The 15371-nt window shown below is 39.9% G+C and overlaps 1 pseudogene; it reads left to right on the top strand.

Moving 5' to 3' along the window:
• The first annotated feature begins 9303 nt into the window (after positions 1–9303).
• LOC123832796 lies at positions 9304–9644 on the top strand (annotated as a pseudogene).
• The last annotated feature ends 5727 nt before the right edge of the window (positions 9645–15371 follow it).

Below are 15371 nucleotides of genomic sequence, written 5' to 3'. Positions count from 1 at the left end.
TAAAATCTTGAAAAAAAAAAGATTTTATGTATTTTCAAAGAGAGGGGAAAGGAGGGAGAAAGAAGGAGAGAAACATCAGTATGTGAGAGATATATTGATCAGCTGCCTCTCACACACCCCTCTACTGGGGACCTGCCTGCAACCCAGGCATGTGCCCTGGCTAGGAATTGAACCGGCGACCTTTTGGTTTGCAGGCCAGCACTCAATGCACTGAGCCACACCAGCCAGGGCTATCTATTTCTTCTGGAGTGTGCTTTGGTGGTATATGTCTCTGAGGCAATTTATCCATTTCATCTTTATTGTCAAATTTATTGGTATAAGGTTGTTCATAATATTCCCTTATCTTTTTAAATATTTGTGGAATCGATAGCACTGTCATTTCTCTCATTTTTAATATTGATAATTTGACTTTCCTTTTTTTCCTGACTAGCTCAATAGAGACTTATTGTTTTTATTTCTCTCTCAAAGATCTTTCTCAAAGATCTAGCTTGTAGTTTCAATGAGTTTCTTTCCTATTTTACTGATTCCAGCTTTGACCTTTATTATTTCCTTCCTTCTACTTACTTTGGATTTCATTTCTTCTTTTTAGAATTTCTTAAGATGGAAGGTGAAGTCATTGATTTGAGACTCTTTTCTAATATAGGCCTTTAGTGCTACAAAATTTCCCCAGGGTACTGCTTTAGCATTACCCCACAAATTGTGTTGTGTTATTTAAGAAAAAATATTTTATTTATTTAAAAATTAAATTTGTATTATACTATTATTTGTAGAAGCTTTTGAATTTTATATTTTATACTGTCTATGTAAGAAAAGTCCCCCCCAAAAAACAAAGAAAAGTCCAAACCTATAGAGAATTTTTATAAGATTTTAAGTCACACTGACAACACATGCTGGGGAGTGAGATCTCAAATGCTCCCCTGTTGTGTTTTCTTTTCAATTGGTTATAAAATATTTTCAAATTTCCTTTTTGAATTCTTCTTTGTCTCAGGTGTTAGTTAGAAGTGTGTTTAGTTTCCAATAATTGGATTTTCCAGAGATGTTTCTGTTGTTGATTTCTAATTTCACTCCATTGTGGTCAGGAAATATACTTTGCTTGACTTGAATCCTCTTAAATTTATTAGGACTCGTTTAATGGCCCAGAATTCTATCTTGGTAAATATTTCATTTACATGTGAAAAGAATGCATATTTTGCTGTTGTTGGGTGGAGTAGTCAATGTCAATTTAAATTTAGGTAGTTGAGAGGAATCCAAGATAGCAGAGGAGTGAAAGGAAATCATGACTAACCTCCTCCCAGGGCCAATCTGGAATTACAACTCAATATGGAAAAACCACCTGGTACAAAGAACTGAGCAATAGTGGGAGAGAAGCTTTATAACCATGGACATACAGAAGAAACAGCTTCAGCATGTGACTGGTAGGGAGCATGGAGGAGATACAAGAGGGCTGGCTGGGCACCCATGGGCAGCAGGTAAAGCACTGGAAGGATATTTAAGTGGCCCATTGGATCTCCCTGAGGAGTGTGGGGTCTAAACCCCAAGCTTGGCTCCCCAGCCTAGAGCACCAGAGCCTGAAAAGCACACAGATAACATTCAGCTGTGAAAAGTGGCAGGGTTGCTATCTGCCAGAGATGGATGGCTGGAGACACAAGGAGCTATTTAAAGGGCCAATGCATAAAATTTTCATTTGCAGCCACTTACCCTGGATTCTGGTAAAGGCGGCGGGGAGACTGGACTACAGACACTAGAGGAGAGACTGGGGATGGTGGCTTTGGGGAGAGAACTGAGAGAGCAGCCATCAGGATCTCAGTGCTGAGTCATCCCCCATACTGCAGGAGCCTGCTCAGGGAGACCACCCCCCTCCAGGTAGCAGAAGCCTGAGGGGAAGCAATAGCCCCGCCCCTAGGAGGGATTCTGCCACACCTTGTGTTGCTTTAAGCCTGACTGCTGAGTGCAGAGTGACTAGATTAACAACTGAAGGAGTCCACCACAGATGGTAGATCCTTGGTAGTCTCGAACAGGCTGTCTAAGGCCAGGCAGGGTCACCATCTGACACTACCAGAGGTAGATCCAGAAAGGAGAAACAGTGAGCCGAATTCCGCTGCAGTCTTCTCAGTGACTTGATATTTTCTTTCCTGCATAGATTTTTACATATTGATTTCTGTCCTTCAAGTTTGTGTATATTGTCACTAGATTTTATATAATAGTTTATTTCAATTCTCATATTTTGCTTTTCCCTCTTACCCCATTTTACCTTCTTCTTTCCTCTTATTTTCATTTTAAATTTTGCTTTCTCTCACTACAACTTGTTTCCATCTGCACTCTTACTATTTCTCCCCTGTACAGCTTCTCAAAACCAATTTTCTTGTCAATGGTCATCTCACATTATTTTTCCTGCTCTTAAACACCAAATTCTCTCTCCACTTTTAGCAATCTTTGCTCATTACTTTTGGATAGGGTAGTTGTTGTTGCATTTTTTCAATTTTGTCTCTAGAACTTCACTATTTTTGTATTTTTAAAAAGATTTTAGCCCTGGCTGGTGTGGCTCAGTGGATTGAGCACCAGCCAGTGAACCAGAGGGTTGCCAGTTTGATTCCTGTTTGGGGCACATGCCTGGGTTGCAGGCCGGGTCCCCAGGGGGAGACACGTGGGAGGCAGCCACACATGGATGTTTCTCTCCCTCTCTTCTTCCCTCCCTTCCCCCCTCTCTAAAAATTTCTAGAGAGGGGAAGGTTAGGAGAAAGAGAGGGAGAGAAACATCCATATGTGGTTGTCTCTCACACACTCCAAACTGGGGACCTGGCTCACAACCCAGGCATGTGCCCCGACTGGGAATCAAACTGGCAACCCTTTGGTTCACAGCCTGGTACTCAATCCACTGAGCCACACCAGCCAGGGACTATTTTTGTACTTCAAATCTCAAATTTTACTGTTCTCCTCTCTTACCCCATTCTGCCTTCATCCAGCCTGTTCTTTTTTTTGTCTCAGATTGTAGTTTTTCCCTGTCTTAACCTGTTTCTTTTTCTCTTTCATCATGCCCTTTTTTATCCTTTTCATCTCAAATTTTAATTTTTCCCTGTCTTAGCCTGGTTTTTGTTCCTCACTTTTAGTATTCCCTCTCCTTCTATCATCTCAAAATCACTTCCCTTTCCTCCAGACATCTCTTAAGCTTTTCTTTTTTCCCTTTTACCTCCATCCCACCTATATTAATTTTAATTCATTTCTTGCTGATAGTGCTGCAGTGGATCTTTTTCTCCAACTTGGTTCCTATTTTATTATTTACTTTTTTTTCCTTTTTCTTTCATCTTTATTTTTTTACATTTCTGTTTAAACCTAATACTATACTCCTCCCTTCTCTTACTTCATCCTGCCTTCTTCCTTCCCATTTTTATGATGTGGCTTTAACTTTCTCTCTTCACATTGCTCCAATTCCCTATTCTTATTAGTGCTCCTCCCTCTACCCTCACAAAATCATTTTTCTTTCAGTAGGTAGTCTGATATTTGCCCTCATTTCTTGTAACAGTCTTACTCTCTTTATACCCTTATTAATACTGGTTAATTTGCTGTTGACAGTGGGATTGTGGGTGAGAGTTATTTTTGTGGGTTTGTTTCCTAGGCTTTGTGATTTTGCTCTGGCAGCACCTATACAACAGCATACTAGATGCACTGGGTGGAGTGACCCTCAGTCAGCCAGCTGGAGGGAAGGACCCACCAAAGAACGACCCCCAAACAACTGAAACCCAAGTACACCCAGAGAACCAATATAAATGGCATAAAGGGCATCCCAAGAGCATCAAGTTCAGGAGATCAAGGAGACTCCATCACTGAATCACACAGGTCTTCTACCATAGAAGGTCACAACACAACGACAGGGAGTCAAAGCAGATCAATTTAAGAAGCAGCAGCAAACAAGAAGAGTCTCCCCTAAAATGCGGAGAAAAGGAAACAACCCCCCCCCTCCATTGAAAGGAGGAATCCTCAGAAAGAGTGCTAAATGAAATAGAGGCAAGTATTTCATTAAACCATCAGACATTAAGTTCAAAACAATGGTTATAAAGAATCTCAATGAGCTTAATGAGAATTACAAAGAACTATAGGGAAGCTACAAGGAATTTACTGTGAACTACATCAGCATGAAAAGGGACAAAGAAACTATCAATAAGAGCCAAGAGGAAGTGAAGAATACAATTTCTGAATTGAAGAAGATAGCAGAAGGAATCAAAAGCAGACTAGATAAAGCTGAGGATTGAATCAGCGAGCTGGAGGATAAGGTAGAAAAAAATTCTAAGAGCAAGAAAAGAAAAAAAGACTCAAAAACAAAGAGGGGTTCAGGGAGCTGCAGGACAACATGAAATGTAATAATATCCATGTAACAGGGATACCAGGAGGAGAAGAGGAACATGGGATAGAAAACCTATTTGAAAAAGAAATGATGGAAAAATTCCTTAACTTGATGAGAGAAGTCACACAAGTCCAGGAAGCACAGAGGGTCCCAATCAAGATGAACCCAATGAGGCCCATTCCAAGACATATCATAATTAAAATGGCAAAATTCAAAGACAAAGAGAGAATCTTAAAGGCAGTGAGGGAGAAACAGGAAGTAACATACAAGGAAGCTCTGATAAGGCTAGCAGCTGCCTTCTCAACAGAAACACTACAAGCCAGAAGGGAATGGCAAGAAATATTCCAAGTAATGAAAAACAAAGGCCTGCAACTGAGACTACTCTATCCAGCAAGGTTCTCAATTAAAGTGGAATGTGAAATAAAGAGTTTCCCACACAAAAGAATACTAGAAGAATATACCTCATCAAACCAGCATTGCAAGACATGCTAAAGGGACTGCTTTAACATGATGAAGAAAAAGAGTGAGAGACAGAGGAACACAGGTAGAAAGGAGAAAAATGTCAATGAATAAGTACCTATCAATAATAACCTTAAATGTAAATGGACTGAATGCTCCAATCAAAAGACATAGGGTAGTTGAATGGATAAAAAAATACATGACCCACACATATGCTGCCTAATAGAGACACACCTCAGAAAAAAATACCTACACAGACTGAAAGGGAAGGGTTGGAAAAAAATATTCCAAACAAATGGACAGGAAATAAAAGCCAGGGTAACAATACCAATATCAGACAAAATAGATTTCAAAACAAAGGCCATAAAAAGAGGCACAGAAGGACACTTGATACTACTCAAGGGAAGAATCCATCAAGAAGATATAAACATTGTAAACATATGCACCCAACATAGAAGCACCCAAATATATAAGGACAATCTTGGACTTCAAGAAAGATATACACAGCAACACACTTACAGTAGGGGATTTTAACATCCCACTGTCAACAATGGATAGATCTTCCAAACAAAATATCAACAAGCATATTGTGGAACTGAATGACACATTAGATCAAATGGACTTAACTGATATATATATATATGAATAGGACCTTTCATCCCAAAGAAGCAAAACACACTTTCTTTTCAAATGCACATGGAACATTTTCAAAGACAGATCATATGAGAGGACACAAAACAAGCCTCAACAAATTCAAGAAAGTTCAAATCGTATCAAGCATTTTCTTGGACCACAAAGGCTTGAAACTAGAAACCAACCTCAAGGAAAAAACAAAAATATTCAAATTCATGGAGACTAAAGAGCATGTTATTAAACAATGAATGGGTTAATAATGAGATCAAGGAAGATATCATAAAGTTTCTGGAAACAAATGAAAATGAACACACAACAGCTTAAAACCTATGGGGCACAGCAAAGGCAGTCCTGACAGGGAAGTTTATAGCAATACAGGCTTACCTAAAAAAGATATACACATTTCAAATAAACAACCTAACGCTACATCTACAAGAGCTAGAGTAACAACAACCAAAGCCTAGAGGGAATAGAAGGAAGGAAATAATCAAGATCAGAGCAGAATTAAATGACATAGAGACTAAAAGAACAATTCAAAGGATCAATAAATCCAGGGGCTGGTTCTTTGAAAAGATAAAACAAAATTGACAGGCCTGTAACTAGACTCATCAAGGGAAAAAAGAAGACTCCAATAAATAAAATCAGAAACAAAGAGAAGAAATTATAACTGATACCACAGAAATACAAAGGAATGTAAGAAATTCCTACAAACAAACATATGCCAAGAAATTTGAAAACCTGGGTGAAATGGAAAAATTTCTAGAAACATATAATCTTCCAAAACATAAGAAGCAGAAAGCCTGAACAAAGCACTACAGCTAGTGACATTGAAGCAGTAATCAAAAAATTCCTGGCACACATAAGCCCTGGACCTGATGGTTTCACAGAATATTACAAAACATTTAAGGAAGAGCTAACTCTATCCTTCTTAAACTATTCCAAACAACCCAAGTAGAAGAAAGACTCCCAAACTCTTTTTATGAGGCCAGCATCACCCTAATCCCAAAACCAGATAAAGACACAACCAAGAAAGAAAACTACAGGTCAATATCACAGATGAACATAGATGCTAAAATCCTCAACAAAATATTGGCAAACTGCATCCAGTAATACATCGAAAAGATCATACATCATGATCAAGTGGGATTCATCCCAGGGATACAAGGATGGTACAATATTTGCAAATCAATAAATGGAATATATCACATAAACAAAAGGAAAGACAAAAATCATATGATCATATCAAGAGGCCGAAAAAGCATTTGATGAAGTACATCATTCATTTATGATAAAAATACTCAGCAAAGTGGGAGTAGAGGGAGCATATCTCAACATAATAAAGGCCACACATGAGAAACCTACAGCGAACATCATACTTAATAGGGAAAAACTAAATGCTTTCTCACTAAGATCAGGAACAAGACAAGGGTGCCCACTTTCACCACTTCTATTCAACATGATATTGGCAGTCCTAGCCACAGTGATCAGATAAAAAAAAAAGAAAGAAAAGGACTCCAAATTGGAAAGGAGGAAGTGTAAAACTGTCATTGTTTGCAGATGACATAATAGTATACATATAAAACCCTATGGACTCCTCCAAAAAGCTACTTGATCTAGTAAGTGAATTTGGCAAAATAGAGGAATACAAAGTCAATATTCAGAAACCAGAGGCATTTTTGTACCTCAACAATGAAACTTCAGAAACAGAAATTAGGGGAAAAAGTCCTATTTACTGTAGCAACAAGAAAAAATAAAGTATCTAGGAATAAGCCTAACCAAGGAGGTTAAAGACCTATACTCAGAAAACTAGAGAACACTGAAGAAAGAAATCAAGGAAGACACAAATAAATGGAAGCATATACCATGTTCATGGATTGGAAGAATTAACATCATCAAATTGTCCATACTACCCAAAGCAATCTAGAGTCAATGCAATTCCTATTAAAATACCAATGACATCTTTCACAGATACAGAACAAATATTTCAAGAATTTATATGGAACCATAAATGACCCCCAAAAGCCTCAGCAATTTTGAGAAAGAAAAACAAAGTAGTAGGGATCATAATACCTGATATCAAACTATATTACAAGGCCATTGTAATCCAAACAGTCTGCTACTGGCATAAGAACAGAAACATAGATCAATGGAACAAAATAGAGCGCCAAGAAATAAACCCATGTTCCTATGGTCAATTAATATTTACAAAGGGGATGGAAGCATAAAATGAAGTAAAAATAGCCTCTTCAACAAATGGTGTTGGGAGGGCTGGACAGCTACATGCAAAAAAATGAAAGTTGATCACCAACTTATACCACACACAAAAATAAACTCATGATGGGTAAAAAAGTTGAATATAAGTCATGATATCTTAAAAGTCCTGGAAGAGAACATAGGCAGGAAAATCTCATATATTCCACACAACAATATTTTCACCAATATGTCCCATAGAGCAAGGGATATATAGGAAAGAATAAACAAATGGGACTACATCAAATTAAAAAGCTTCTGCACAGCTAAAGAAAACATTAGCAAAATGGAAATGGAACCAACCATATGGGAAAATATATTTGCCAGTGATACCTTGGACAAGGATTTGATCTCCAAAATACATAATGAACTCACATGACTCCACACCAGGAAGACAAACGATGTAATTAAAAAATGGGCAAAGGACCTGAACAGACACTTCTCCACAAGGACATACAGAGGGCCCCAAGTCATATGAAAGGATGCTCAGCATCACTAACCATTGGAGAGATACAAATTAAAACTACAATGAGATACCACCTGACACCAGTCAGATTGGCCATCATAAACAAATCAGCAAACAAGTGTTGGAGAGGATGTGGAGAAAAGGGAACCCTCATGCACTGTTGGTGAGAATGCAGACTGGTGCAGCCCCTGTGGAAAACAGTATGGAATCTCCTCAGAAAACTAAAAGTGGAACTACCTTTTGACTCAGCAATTCCACTGCTGGGATTATATCCTAAGAATCCTGAAACACCAATTCAAAAGAACCTATGCACCCCAATGTTCTTAGCAGTGTTATTTACAATAGCCAAGTGTTGAAAACAGCTTAAGTGCCCATCAGCAAATGAGTGGATCAAAAAACGCTGGTACATTTACACAATGGAATATTATGCAGCAGAAAGAAAGAAGGAATTCCTACCCTTAGAGACAGCATGGATGGAACTGGAGAGCATTATGCTCAGTGAAATAAACAAGGCAGTGAAAGACAAATACCATATGATCTCACCAATAATGTGGAACCTAATCAACAAAACAAACAAGTGAGCAAAGTAGAACCAGACACATGGAAATAAAGAACTGACAGTGACCAGAGGGGAGGAGGGATGGGGATAATGAGGGAAAGAAGGGGAAGGGTGAAGTCAAGGAACATATATAAAGGACCCATGGACAAGGACAACAGCAGTGGGGAGGACTGAATGTGGGAGGGGTGCTGGGCAGGGCAGGGCAAAGTAATGGGGGGAAGAGAGGGACAACTCTAATTGAAGAACAATAAAAAATGAAAATTTAGATGGTTGATAATTTAGCTCAAATCTCCTATGTCCTTACTGATTTTCTGTGTACTTGTTCTGTTACTTATAGACATAAACTATCACTGTAGATTTGTCCATCTCTCCTTGCAGTTCTATCAGTTATTCCTTAATGTATTTTGATGTTATTAGATGCATAAACCTTTAGGACTTTTGTGTCCTCTTGATGAATCTGCCCTTGTATATTAATACGGCCACTCCAGCTTTCTTTTGTTGTTAGCATAGTATCTTTTTCCATCGTCTTCCTTTTAACTTAGTTTGCTTTTATATTTAAAAGTAGGTTTCTTCCTTTCTCTGGTCCTCACTTCCAAGATGACCAAGGAAAGAAGGAATGACGGCTATGCCTAAAAAGGTGGAGACCATGTGCAGCCTATTCGCTGCACCAACTGTACCCAATAAGTGCCCAAGGACAAGGCCATTAAGAAGTTTGTCATGTGACACAAAGTAGAGGCCAAAGCTGTCAGGGACATTTGTGAAGTGAGTGTCTTTGCTCACTGTGTGCTTCCCAAGCTGTCTGTGAAACTACATTACTGTGTGAGTTGTGCCATTCACAGCAAGGTAGTCAAGAATCATTCTTGTGAAGCCCAGAAGGACCTCCACCTGGATTCAGATCTGCGGGTGCTGCTCAACGACCTCCACCACAGCCCATGTAAGGAGCTAAATCCCTAAAGACTAAAGAAAAGTCCTCTGGAAAAAAATAAAATGGAAATTGCATTTAAAAAAATAAAAGTAGGTTTCTTATAGGAAGCAAAAAATTACATTCTTTAATACCCAAGCTCTGCTCAGGTGCCGGGATCTTCAAGAACTAAGTCCAAGCTACCCACTTCTTTGTAGGAGGCTCTGATAATTACAGCATCATTCCTCATTGTGAGCTCCACCTGCCTTCTATTACCTTTCCCCAATGGAGTTAACACTCTGAGAATTATTTTTTAAAAGATTTTATTTATTTATTTTAGATAGAAGGGAAGAGAGGGAGAAAGAGAGGGAGAGAAACATCAGTGTGTGGTTGCCTGTTGTGTGCCCCTACGTGGGACCTGGCCTGCAACCCAGGCATGTGCCCTGACTGGGAATGGAACCTGCAACCTTTTGGTTCACAGGCTGGTGCTCAGCCCACTGAGCCACATCAGCTAGGGCTCTGAGAATTATTTCTACTTCCCTAGGACAGTTCTGTCAGACAATGGGGATATCCAAAACTATGGCAATTCCTCAGGCAGTGCCAGATCCAGCCATAGTGGATCAAGCAGGCCCATGGAGGATTACCCAAGGCTACCTGAGAAGTATGAAAGGCACCTTGGAAAAAATATGAAGGTCAGGAAATAGAAAACTAATTTCTACAAGGGGGGATTTAATTGATTGAAAAAAACTTATTTTCTACATTAAGAAAGTGTTTCAACTAAGGCAGAAAGCACAGGACCATCCTAGTGGTCAGTGGCAGCCCAGGTGGGCCCTTTGGGAAGGAGGAATGTTCCTCTTAAAGGGCAAGGGACACTTGCTCTGTGCCTAGTATATTAGTTTCTTATTTCTTCTGTAATAAATTACCATAAATTTATAGTGGCCTGAAACAACAAATTTATTCCTTTATAGTTCTTGAAGTCAGAAATGTAAAATCATGGTGTACGCAGGGCTGGGTTCCTTCTGGAGACTTTAGAAAATTAGATTTCTTGACTTTTTCAGTTTCTAGAAGCCACCTGCATTCCTTGGTTCATGCCCTTCTTAGCATCACTCCAACCTCTTGCTTTGTCGCACCTTCCACTATTAGTGACACTGGTCCTCCTGCCTCCTTAAGTAAACCAGTGATAGTATTGGTTGGGCCCACCTGCATAATCAAGGCTAATCTCCCCATCTCAGTATTTTTTAATGTGAACAGCTTTATTTTTTAAAAAAATTTTAATTGTTGTTCAAGTACAGTTTTCTGCCCTTTATCTCCATCTCAGCCCACCCCCCAGCCCTTCCCACCTCCCTCCTGTCTCCACCCCCCTTGTTATTGTCCATGTGTCCTTTATACTAGTTCCTTCAAACCGTTCCCCCCTTCCCCTGAAATTCACTCCCCTCTTCCCTCTGGTCACTGTCAGCCTATTCTCTATTTCAGTGTCTTTGGTTGTATTTTCTTGTTTTGTTGGTTAGATTCCTGTTAAAGGTGAGATCATATGGTCTTTGTCTTTCACCACCTAGCTTATTTCGCTTAGCATAATGCTTTCCAGTTCCATCCATGCTGTCACAAAGGGAAATAGCTCCTTTTTTTTCTGCTGCATAGAATTCCACTGTGTAAATGTACTATAGTTTTTTGAAACACAGCCAACAGTACCCCATCTCAGTTTCTTAACTGTAATTTCATCTGCAAAGTCCCTTTTACCACACAAGGTAACATATTCGTAGATTCCCATGATTAGGATGCAGACATCTTTTTGTGGGGTGGGCATAGGATTACTTAGCTTACTATACTCAGTTGCAGGTTAGACTAGCTATGTAATATAGAAGTCCATCATGTCCTAGTTTCATTGTGAGGCCTGTTCTGTCCATATTTGTGTTTTCTTGTTCTTTGAATGTGAGCCTCCAAACTGCTCTTGTGTCAGATGACTAATTCGGGTCCAGTCATCTCTGTCCAGGATGGAAAACATCAAGTGGTACATAACTCAGATGATTAAACACCAACTCTGGTTCCTTTCTTCACAAAGAAGCTGAGTAGGAACATTTAGAGAAGGCTTGGGGCACAGGAGTCAAGCAAGCTGTTTCTAGTCCTGATGCTGCCTGTACTAGGTGTGGGGCCTTGAACACCTGCCTTTGCTAGTATAGTTCTCAGTCCATCTTCAAGGATTGTGGGGGGCAAGGACATTGGCATAAATTCTGATCCAAAGATACAGACAGCCCTGTTTGATACTGTTTATTGTTAGCTCTGTGGGCAAATATGACTGAGAAGGCTGCTGAGTGGCCACAGTACTGCACACAGCCAAAAACAGCCTTGTGAACACAATTATTGGTTTTACCCCCATGGCCACCTGTTTGCAGAGCTGGAGGGAGGGGGACATAATTAACCAGAGATCCTATCTTGGAAAAGTGAAGAAGAAAATCAGAATGAAAAGGAAAGTCTGTTACCAGAACCCCAGTACATGTGCAAGGCTTATCTGAAGCAGGAAAAGTATGTAATGTGTGCTTCCCTAAGCAGTTGAAAGATTGAAAATATAAGTGCCCAACCTGAAGTATCTTTATTTTATTTATTTATTTAATATATTTTATTGATTATGCTATTACAGTTGTCCCATTTTCCCCCCTTCGCTCCCCTCCACCCTGTACACCCTCTCCCACCCATATCCCTCCTTTTAGTCATGTCCATGTGCCATACTTATAAGTTCTTTAGCTTCTACATTTCTCATACTATTCTTGCCCTCCCCCTGTCTATTTTCTACCTACCATCTATGCTACTCATTCTCTGTACCTTTCCCCCCTCTCTCCTCCTCCCACTCCCCTGTTGCTAACCCTCCATGTGATGTCCATTTCTGTGGTTCTGTTCCTGTTCAAGTTGTTTGCTTAGTTTCTTTTGGTTTTGCTTTAGGTGTAGTTGTTAATAATTGTGAGTTTGCGGTCCTTTTACTATACATGTTTTTTCTTTATCTTCTTTTCTTAGATAAGTCCCTTTAACATTTCCTAAAATAAGGGCTTGGTGATGATGAACTCCTTTTACTTGACCTTATCTGAGAAGCACTTTATCTGCCCTTCCATTCTAAATGAAAGCTTTGCTGGATAGAGTAATCTGGGATATAGGTCCTTGTCTTTCATGACTTGGAATACTTCTTTCCAGCCCCTTCTTGCCTGTAAGGTCTCTTTTGAGAAATCAGCTGACAGTCTGACGGGAACTCCTTTGTAGGTTACTGTCCCCTTATCTCTTGCTGCTTCTAGGATTCTCTCCTTCATTTTCATTTTTACCTTGGCTAATGTAATTATGATGTGCCTTGGTGTGTTTCTTCTTGGGTCCAACTTCTTTGGGGCTCTCTGAGCTTCCTGGATTTCCTGGAAGTCTATTTCCTTTGCCAGAATGGGGAAGTTCTCCTTTATTATTTGTTCAAATACGTGTTCAATCTGTTGCTTTTCCTCTTCCCCGTCTGGTACCCCTATAATTTGGATGTTGGAACGTTTAAAGATGTCCTGGAGGTTCCTAAGCTTCTCATTTTTTTTTGAATTCTTATTTCTCCATTCGTTCCTGTTTGGTTGTTTCTTTCTTCCTTCCGGTCCACTCTATTGTTTTGACTCCCAGTTTCCTTCCCATCACTATTGGTTCTCTGTGCATCTTCCTTCATCTCTTTTATGGTAACCTGCATTTGTTCATCTAATTTGCGCCCAAAATCAACCAATTCTGTGAGCTTCCTGATCACCAGTGTTTTGAACTGTGCATCTGATAGACTGGCTATCTCTTGGTCGCTCAAAAGGATGAGTCCTGGGGCATTGATCTGTTCTTCTGTTTGAGACATGTCTCTCTCTTTTTTTATTTTTTTGGTCTGGTTGCTCCTGTTAAGGTGAGGGGCGGAGCCTTAGGTGTTGGCCAGGGCTGGGCACCCCAGTCGCTAGATTGTGACGTTATATGCGGGGGCGGGACTGAGAGGGAACAATGGTGGTAGCTCTGATCTCCGTGGGACCTCAGTCCCTTCCCTGGGATCCTGAGTTGCGCGTTCTGCCCTGGTCCACAATCACCGCCTCACTGGGTCCGCCAGCTGCCGCTTGTGTACTCAGGGTCCACCCGCTGCAATCTTGTGTACCCCAGATGCCTTATATGCTCCCTCCTCATGGCCTTATGCGCCCAGTTCTCCTTTTTCTCCACGCCGCCGTGACCCTCACCCGGCTGCTCCTCTCCACCCCTCCTCCTGGTCTGGAGGGTCTACTTCAATTTCTTGGCTGTCCAACTTCCATTCAGATAAATTCTCTATCATTTCTGGGTGTTATTCTGCCTCTAAATTGTTGTTGTTCTAATCTTGGTTGTGTGTGGAGATACGGTGCATCCACCTATGCCTCCATCTTGCCGGAAGTCTAGTTCTGAAGTATCTTTCTTTGAGAGGCTGAGGTGATTAATTCAGTGAGATTACAATTTTCCAAATGTTGGCAATTATTAGCATGAAATTGTTTTCATCTTCTGAGAAATTATTATAAAATGAGACCCATTTCCATGTGTGATTTATAGCAGCAGCTTCATTACATTGCGGCAACACTTTAGAAAGTAATGTTGACCAAAAGGTGTTTCTGCAAATGGTTTCCAACATTCAGTAAAAATGAGTGAAATAAGATTGGGTAGGAGTTGTGAGGGGAAGGGAAGGAAATTAAACCTTGGGTGTCTATGCCTTGAGGCTAGAATGCTCACACCCAAATTCTCCTTAACAAGATGAGAAATGATGGACACTCTGGGAATTTATCAAGATGGTTAACGTATTCAACTCATCAGTGGCTGGAGAAAGCAGGGGATACCAGCCTAGGGCTGGAGTCTCCCCCACCAGACTGATTTCAAAGACAATTGTCCTCTTGACTTCAGGTCATGCAATTTGTTCCAATCCATGAAGTAAAATTAACTGAATTCACAGAAGCTGCCTTTAATAGTGCTGAATCGAGCCTTAGAGAGTTCCCTGTTTAAGAGTGACAGCCTCAGGCCAGGCCTTTATTTATTAACTAAAATTGTTTTTAAAAAATACAAGTCTCTTTCCATAAAAGTTTAAAATAGTTGAATTAAGGTTGTAAAAATCTAATAAATATTTGTTATAAGAGATTTTGGGGAAAATATTGCATGAAAGTTATTCAGTGGTAAATAAGGTTTTACTCCCATCATGTATTTTTTCTTGATTCTTAGGAGTCAGCAATCATGCTGTTAAAGAACAAACTGGAAAATCTAATTGGCTTTATTAAGCAACTCATGAATTGGGCAGTATCCCATCTATCAACTAAAGGGCACTCAGATGAGTTGTACAAAATGGAAGGTTTTTATAGGCAGGAGGAGGATGGGACTAGGAAGTTTAAAAAGTGGACTGCTTCAGGCTAGAACACCTTCCCTTAGGGGAAGGCAGGGGGTCTTATCAGACAGATTACCTACCTACTGCTGACCAGGGAATTACAATCTGGGAGAGGTTGAAAATGCAATTAGGTTAGTCCTTAACTTTTGGTTTAGTGATGTAGTGTAGCAAAAGTGACTCTATTTGGCCTGTTCTTCCTTTTTTAAAAACAATGCTGAACTCATATGGTATTTTTTTTCACCACCTGGCTTATTTCACTTAGCATAATGCTCTCCAGATCCACCCATGCTGCCTCAAAGGGCAGGAACTTTCTTTCTGCTGTGTAGTATTCCATTGTGTAAATGTACCATGACATAAATAAAGGACACATGGACAAAACCAAAGAGGGTAGGGTTG

This window comes from Phyllostomus hastatus, unplaced genomic scaffold, assembly GCF_019186645.2.
Source record: "Phyllostomus hastatus isolate PE091 unplaced genomic scaffold, TTU_PhHast_1.1 phas_scaffold_200, whole genome shotgun sequence".
In the NCBI taxonomy this organism is placed as follows: domain Eukaryota; kingdom Metazoa; phylum Chordata; class Mammalia; order Chiroptera; family Phyllostomidae; genus Phyllostomus; species Phyllostomus hastatus.
The sequence above is the reverse complement of the archived record's forward strand: the minus strand, read 5'-3'. Positions and strand labels throughout refer to the sequence as shown.